This window comes from Bos grunniens, chromosome 2, assembly GCF_055505025.1.
Source record: "Bos grunniens cultivar Pamir isolate PY7600 chromosome 2, Bosgru_T2T1.0, whole genome shotgun sequence".
NCBI classification, from domain to species: domain Eukaryota; kingdom Metazoa; phylum Chordata; class Mammalia; order Artiodactyla; family Bovidae; genus Bos; species Bos grunniens.
In genome coordinates this window covers 63,059,165-63,067,149 of record NC_141166.1, presented here as the reverse complement: position 1 = coordinate 63,067,149, position 7,985 = coordinate 63,059,165, and the positions used below count along the sequence as shown (strand labels likewise).

Sequence of the window (7,985 nt, the reverse complement as noted above, 5' to 3'; positions counted from 1 at the left end):
GGCATGGGGGTCTCCCTGGTGAAGCCAACATTGTGCCTACCACAAGGATATAAGGCAGGACCAGGAAAGAAGAGCCCCTGGGTGGGGGGAGGGCTATGAGTCAAAAATGAGGTTGTCACATCTGGTGATCTAGACTATTCATTTTCAAAGAGAGTTCATTTTTTCCTTTTCCCTTGACACCTGAATTGAACCTTATCTGAATATGTTGGCATGGTCTTCAACCATTCACTGCTTATATGAATTACTGTACTCCTCCATTGATTATGAACATCTCTTCACAAGTGTGATTCTTTGGCTAGATCATAAACTCCTTGAGAAAGAGGACTACATCTTTTTATCTCTTCATAGTCCAGTAAAAGTTTACTAGTATAAGAATGGATGCTGGGTGATCCGGGGCTGCCCAATTCCCTCAGAGCACCTCATGCTCCACCTTTCCGAAAGACCACATTTTAAGACATTTCACCTGTGTCTTGATTTCAGTCAAGTGGAACATTCTGTTGACAGAATGGGATTGCCCGTGGCAATTTCCTCAGTGCAGCATGCAGGATCACTTCAAGTTTTCCATTTTATCAGGTTCGCCTACCGCACCCTGCCCACCCTCTAAAATTGCTTCCCCATGGCTTTTCTTAATGGTCCTCTACCTTGATGCCAGAGAGAGAACCTTAATGGAAGAAAATAGAAGTGCAGAAGTTGTCTGTAAGTAAACTCCAAGAATGGGTATGTGTGTAGTGGGGAAATGGCATGGTAGGAGTATTTTCCCTTAGTTTGATGTGTGTGTCAAGATATCAGGCTAGTTTCTTTCTTTCATACTTATTTATTTGGCTGCACCTGGTCTTACTTGTGGCATGTGAACTTTTAGTTGGGCATGTGGGATCTAGTTCCCTAACCAGGGATTGAATCCAGGCCCCCTGCATTGAGAGTGCGGATTCTTAGCCACTGGACCACTGGGGTAGTCCCTCAGGCAAGTTTCTTATACATTCACTGGGCCCCTAACATGAACTATAATCTCTTTAGCACCTCTGTTAAACACAAAATGTATAACCAAATTGTATATTAATTGATTCAAGGAATGTAAGAATCTGTCTCCTCCACTAGTCTAAGAGCAAGTTAAGGGTGTGGTTTGATGTTTCATTTGTCTCCACCTTTCCAAGATTTCTTACTAAATATTTCCACGTAGTAGGTACTCAATAAATGTTGATGACCTATTGCTGAATGAGGAAGTCTTTTCCACCTGGATTTCTCTTGTTCTGTGGCATTAGGACCATAACAACAACCACATCTCCATAGCAACAATGGAGGTGAAGAAGATGAATAATACAATAACTTGCAACTTCTAGGTCTCTGAAGAAGACTGTGACTGTTTGGAGTCACAGTAACGAGGACAGCAGATGAAAGAAGAATGATGGAAGGCAGAATTAGCAGGAAGCCTTAGGTCAGTGCTTAATCTCCAAACAGCCCATCCACCCCCCTTATCTTTGTAAATCAGGAACTCCAAATGTCAAGGGCTTTACTTCCCCACAAAGGTCCACACCAGCAGTTGAACTCAATACAGCTTCTGAAATATTTGGAGCTACTATTAGAGTCACTCCAACCTTTTGTTGTCACTTTGTATGGGCAGGCATCTCGTAGGCAGAGTGTTGTTTGATTTCCCAACTGTCTTTTGCTCACTCTTGGTCTGAAGTCAGGATTTAAATAAAAGGGGTGGGCGGGGGGGTTGTATGAAACAGATGGCAGCCTTGCTGCTGTGATCTGCAGACATGGCATGCCTATGACAACTTCCTTTTTCCCGAGAGTTCCACTTTGGGGGAGTGCAGAGCTGAGAACTCTCTTATTGATCTTGAAACTGAAAGACTTAGTTCCCAGTCACTGCAATTGACAAAGGCTTTTGCAGCTCATTACCCTCCAGATTACGTGGCACAATTCATTAAAATTCTGTTTCATTGACTGCATTTGTAAATAGGCTTGGGGAACTTTATCACTTTTTGCTTCTTGCAGAGCTTTCCTTCAGTGAGTGCATTTTTCTTCTCCTTTTCCTGCTAGAAAAAGTCTGCAATAATTTGCCACAAGATGTGCTATCATTTAAATGCAAATGCAAATGAAATACTAACTGGGAATCACAGGTTCCTAGATTCCCGGCCCCTCCTGCTTTCTATTTGCTGCTATCTGCTTAGGTGGGTTACTTTAATAAATACATTGGCTTTGAGCTCCTGTGACATTAATTTTGTATAATGGTCAGATTTTTTAGCGGGCCTCTGCCCTGTCATTGCTGTTGTTTGAATACAAGCAGAAAGGGAAAGATGAAAGGTAATTTTTCTTTTATTAATATTTAAGTGTTAAAGAAATGATTCTTTGGATAGTGCCCATCTTCAGATAAACCCAGAGCATTGGACAAAGGACACGAAACCAGGTGAATGCTTCCCCTTCAGGTGTGCTGTGAGGTGGTTGGCTCACCCTAGAGTAAGGTTTTCCTGTAAAGGAAAACACGATGAACATTTGTGAACTAGATAGGTTCTGATGCAACGACTCAGCTTTGCCATTGTAATACAAAAGCAGCCATAGACAGCATGTAAGTCTATCTCTGTTTCAATAAACCTGTATCTATGGACATTGAATGGAGAATTTCATACTGTGTTTAAGGGCTGTAAAATTCTTCCCCTCACCCTCTCCCAACTGCTAAAAAATGTAAAACCATTCATAGTTCTTGGGCTGAATAAACACAGGTGGCAGGTGGGGTTCAACCCACTGGCAGGATGTAGTTTGCTGACCCTTGCCCTAGATCAGTGGGTTTTCTTTTTTTTCCTCTTGGTCATGATGCATGCTGCATGTGGGATTTTAGTTGCCAGACCAGGGATGGAACCCATGCCCCCTGAAGTGGAAGTGTGGAGTCTTAACTACTGGACCATCAGGGCAGTCCCAGCAGTGGTTTTTCAATTGTGGTCCCTAAATAGACTTGGGGACTTGTGAGATGGGCTGATGGGTCTTTATCCAAGTTGGAGAGGGTATAATACCATGGTCTGTGGTTGGAGTAAGAATTTCTCCAGATATTGTCTTGTGTTCTTCTAACACTTCTAAGAAGATCATCCTCTGTCTGGGTTATCCTGACCATACCAAGGGGGCTGGTGGGTAGAGCTCTTTTGACAAGGACATTGCTGTGATAAGGAATGGCACTGTGGTATCAAAGGCCATCTGTTATTTGCCCATTTTCATCAGAGGCAGAGCAGGTAGAGTCCTGATATGTTAGCATCTCCTGAGCATAACAAATAAGGTTGACATCTTTTTCATGTCGAGTTACCTTGGCTGTTCCCTGTCTCCCGGACAGAACATCAAATGAGAACCACCCCATCCTCCAACTCAATATCGATGTCTCCGACCTCTGTCAATACCCAGTGAATCTTAGGATCAGTAGCTTGGATTGTCTAATTAAACGTCTCTGCAGCTGAGCCCGGCCATCCCAGCTCTTAATAATGATGTGATCCCGATTCAACATGTGAACAATGACAACAATAACTCCTAATCGCCCTGGGATCTGCTAATGTTCCTGGAATTTCATATTTATTAACTCAGAGCCCTAAAGTGGGACTCTGGGAATGGAGGATGTATGTTAATATCCTAATCCCGGAAATGAAGACTCCAAAACTCAGAGTTTAAATTGGTTTGCTAAGCTCTCACAGTTGGAAAGTGACTGAGCCAATTTGTATGTTCAGATTCATCAGAATTAAAAATTTCTGTTTTTTTTCTTCTAGGCCTCTCTAGGTTGGAAACTGCCAACTTACTACATTTTCTAAAAAATAGGCATCAGGAAAAAAACGAACTGCTTGAGGTATGAATCTGCTTATGAAATCTCCATTTCCTCTGGGAGCATCCCAGTGAGGGTTCTGTGGGCCCCAAAAGCCAGGGCATGAATTTCCTCCCCACCCTGACTGTAATGAGCTGCCTCCAGGGTTCTTAAAGTTATGCAGAGCTGCCATGGAGGCAACTGGCCACTCATGCTGGGCTCTGATTGCTGTATTTCTTAAGCATGACTGAGTCTGGAAAATAATTCATTGTAGGTTCCATTTCTGTGACTTTTCTGCATGCTTTGAGGGGCTATAATTGCACAACACTATTGGAGGTCATTTTTCCTTTCTTGTAAAAGAAAAAATATGGCTTGTTTAAGGCATGACTACTGGAATTGTATTTGCAAAGGTTGAGATTCACTATTGGAATGAAAGATGGCCTTGCAATAGTTCTTTTCCTCTTGTACAGGCATCAGTAAAGCTGCGAGTCAGACCCTGCGAGGCAGTGGTAGATGGTACATCTGGAGCTGACTGTCCCTCCCGTATCTTTTGCATTCAGATGCAGTGTGGGAATTAGGTTTTCTCCAAATCTACCTCCTCTCCCTTAGCCTTATTGCCAATAAGTCTAGACTTGGAGGCTGAGACTGATTGCCCAGGAAAGGGGGAAGTGGTTGTTGCCTGGAACAGAAATGCCAGTTTTCAGCTTAAGTGTCGAAGACTGTAAAATCTTGAGAGCCAAGCTTGCAAAAGAGGAAAAAAGGATTTGATTGGGTTTTCCTGAATTGTGTTTTTACATATGGTCCCTGATTGCCTTTTTTTTTTTTTTTTCTTTTCATAGTGATAGGATTCTTGCCTGGCACAGTACCACCCAGAATAAATTTACTTTACCCATCCTCCCTTGCAGCTGTGAAAGGATGTCACAAAACCACAAAGCTGGACCAGTGGGATGCAGGTAGAAGTGTTACATGGCAGCTGTTGGGAAACTTCGTTAAAAATCTGGTCAGAGTGAACCCCATGCTGCCTCCTGGACCATGGTGGGTGAGGACCCGTTTCCAGGGGTGGTGAGTGGTGCAGGAAGGAATCTGATCCTAAGGACCAGGGCAGAACTGCCTCATCAGCATGGAAGGCAGAACTTTGGACCCATGACCTTCCCTCTGGTGTTATCCTATGAGTATGTTACATTACATGGCAAAATGGACTTGGCAAATGTAGTTAAGGTTACTAATCAGTTGACCTTAAGGTGAAGAGTATCCTTAACTAATCAGGTGGACCAAATCTAAGTTGTGTGGGTCCTGCTAAAGAGAAATCTATCTCCAGCTGTCATGGAAAAGGGGAAATCAGAGATTCAAAGCAGGAGAAGATTTGATTTGTGGTTGTTGGCTTGAAGATGAAGGGGTCCACCTGTCAAGGAAACAGGACTTCAGTCATATAGCTGCAGTGAACCGAGTTCCAGTAACAACCTGGATGAACTTAGAAGTGGGTTATTTCCCAGAGTATCCAGGGAAGAGCTCAGCACTGTCAACACCTGTGTTTTAGCTTTAAGAGGCTCTAAGCAGAGGACACAGCTGAGCCACACTGTGCCTGGATTTCTGATGCATCGACACTGTGAGGTAGTAACTTCTTGTCATTTAAAGCTGCTGCATTTGTGGTAAATGGTTATGTGGCAATAGAAAATGGATATACTAACCTTCATGTGAGTGGAAAAAAATCTCAGTATTTGGATCTTTTATCAATTGCAGGCAAACCTAATCCTGACTAATGCAAATACCAAGAATCCAAAGTTGAAATGTTGACCCTGGAGACAGTGTTGGAGCAGCAAAGAATGTTCTCACATGAGGGGCTGAACTAAGTGAAGGTGAGCATGTGGATCAAGCATCCTTTATGTGCCCATCCTCTTGTGGGGAGGAGGCAGATGAACAGAGGTTTCCAGAGAGGTTTGGGTGAGTCCTAGAGTGGGTGGTTTGTCCTGATTCTTTAGGCAGAGCCTGCAAAGACCATGCACCTCTCAAACAAACAAACAAACAAAAAAACCTGGGGGTTGCCACTTCTCACCTGCCACCAGAAGGCAAAGAAAAAATGCTTGCAGATGGGTGTGAGATGTGACTCTCAGGTTCTCAGGGTCTTGGTCAAGCTGTCCCTAGAAGGTAGGGATCTTATGTGAGTGAAGCTGGCCTCGAGTTCTCCAAGGAACGGCAGCTCCGGTGAGAGTGCTGAGTCAAGAGAAAGGACCATGGACACCCAGCTTCCTAGATGGTCCCATGGAGGAAGCACGTCCTTTCCTGGAGCACCAGGACCCTAACCTTTCCTGGCATCCATAAACCATTTATGGATGTAGGAAGGAGAGATTCTTAAAGAGACAAGACATTCAGGAAGACTAATTGCCCAAATACTTACTATTGACAAGATCGAGCTTTTACAGGCATTCTACGATCAATAAAGTTTCAAGAACAAGATAAGTTGATGAATAGAAAATAATGGTGGTGAGCAACTTTTTCCTTTTTTTAATGCTTTACTCATAGTTTATAGTTTTCTAACCTGTGACATACAGATTTATCCTCTCCACATTTTTGGTTCTTTCCTCCCACCATTTTCACCCTTTATTTTCAAAGACTTTTATTCTTATGAGAAACAAAACATAATTCTATGTCACCACTGTGCTGAGTGCTGTTGAGTTAGTCTGCTTGTTTTCCTTTTTAAATTGTGCATTTAAGAACTCATAATAGAATAAATATCCATCCTGATTTTTTGTTGATTACATCTTTGTTTTTCTTTATTTTTTTTTTTTACCACATTTGTATACACTCTTCAATAATACACTATTTAGTTTTACCTGCTTTTTACTCTTGTTGACTGAATCCCATAGTTTTCCATGGGCTTCTTTCATTCAACTGATGCTTTGGTCCCTGTGCTGGTTTTTATTGCTATATTGTATTCTGTTGAATAAATATGCAGACATTGATTTATTCATTCTATTGAAGAGGGCCAATTAGGTCACTTCTAAGGTTTTTGCTGCTGGGAAAGCATTGCTGTGAACACTCTCACAGTTTCCTGATGCACATTAGCAAACCTTGCTCTAGGGTGAAACTCGGGCAGGAATTGCTGGGTCATGGTTTACATGCATGTCCGTCTCTGTCATATCACGCTGAAGGGTCTTCCAACAACAGGCAAGTGTTTTCTCCTTTACTGGACTCACAGCACAGCTGGGGAGATAAGAGTAGACTTCAGGAATAAACTAGTGTCCATACTGGGTAATTAAAAGCTACAGGGTTCATTTAAGATATTAAAGAGAGAGCCCTATCACTCAGCCATAGAGAAGAATGAAATAATGCCATTTACAGCCACATGGATGGACCTAGACATTATCATACAAAGCAAAATAAGTCAGAAAGAGAAAGACAAATATCGTGTGATATAAATTATATGTGGAGTCTAAAAGAGGACACAAATGAACTTATCTACGAAACAGAAATAGACTCACAGACATAAAGAACAGATTTGTGATTGCCAAGAGGGATGGGGAGTGGGAGAGGGAAGGATTGGGAATTTGGGATTAGCAGGTGCAAGCTACTATATATAGGATGAATAAACAATGAGGTCTTACTGTACAGCACAGGGATCTTTAGTCAATACCCTGTGTGATAAACCATAATGGAAGAGAATAATACACACACACACACACACACACACACACACATGAATCGTTTTGTGTACCTGACACTAGCACAACATTGTAAATCAACTCTATTTTAATTAAACATAAAGAGAGCCCTGTGAATGTCTCATGATATTTCTTCAGAAAGTCAGCCCATGGTGGGGAAGTCTTCCTTGGGGACAAGAAGTGATTATTTGACACAGTGGAAGAAAGCTGGAAATAGCACAAGGAAATTGGGAAGGAAGAGAGGACAACTATAAGGGTAATAAATAATCCTCTGGTGAAAATGGATGGAGGATATGGGCAGTAGTGAGCATGGGCATATGAGCATGTTGCCTCATTCCCTTGGACCCCGGCCATGTACTGGCTGCACCCAAGCGCATCCAGGCCTTATCAAGAGCTGCGGTTCCCTCTGTCTGTGGAGTCTGTTTGGTCTTTCCATCGTCTGGCGGCACTCCCTGGTCACATCCTCTTCCTGCTTCTCTACACCACTGTACTCTATGGCTGGCTTGAGCAGGTCTGGGCAACCCATTTAAGGTTCCCTTACTTTGCCACTG

The 7,985-nt window shown here is 42.7% G+C and overlaps 1 long non-coding RNA gene across 1 annotated transcript; it reads left to right on the top strand.

The window, feature by feature from the left end:
- The first annotated feature begins 1,336 nt into the window (after positions 1 to 1,336).
- Positions 1,337 to 6,248, top strand: LOC147378145 (uncharacterized). The gene is made up of 4 exons (XR_015151437.1): positions 1,337 to 1,432; positions 3,744 to 3,820; positions 4,615 to 4,728; positions 5,516 to 6,248. It is a non-coding gene; the product is annotated as an uncharacterized LOC147378145 (long non-coding RNA).
- The last annotated feature ends 1,737 nt before the right edge of the window (positions 6,249 to 7,985 follow it).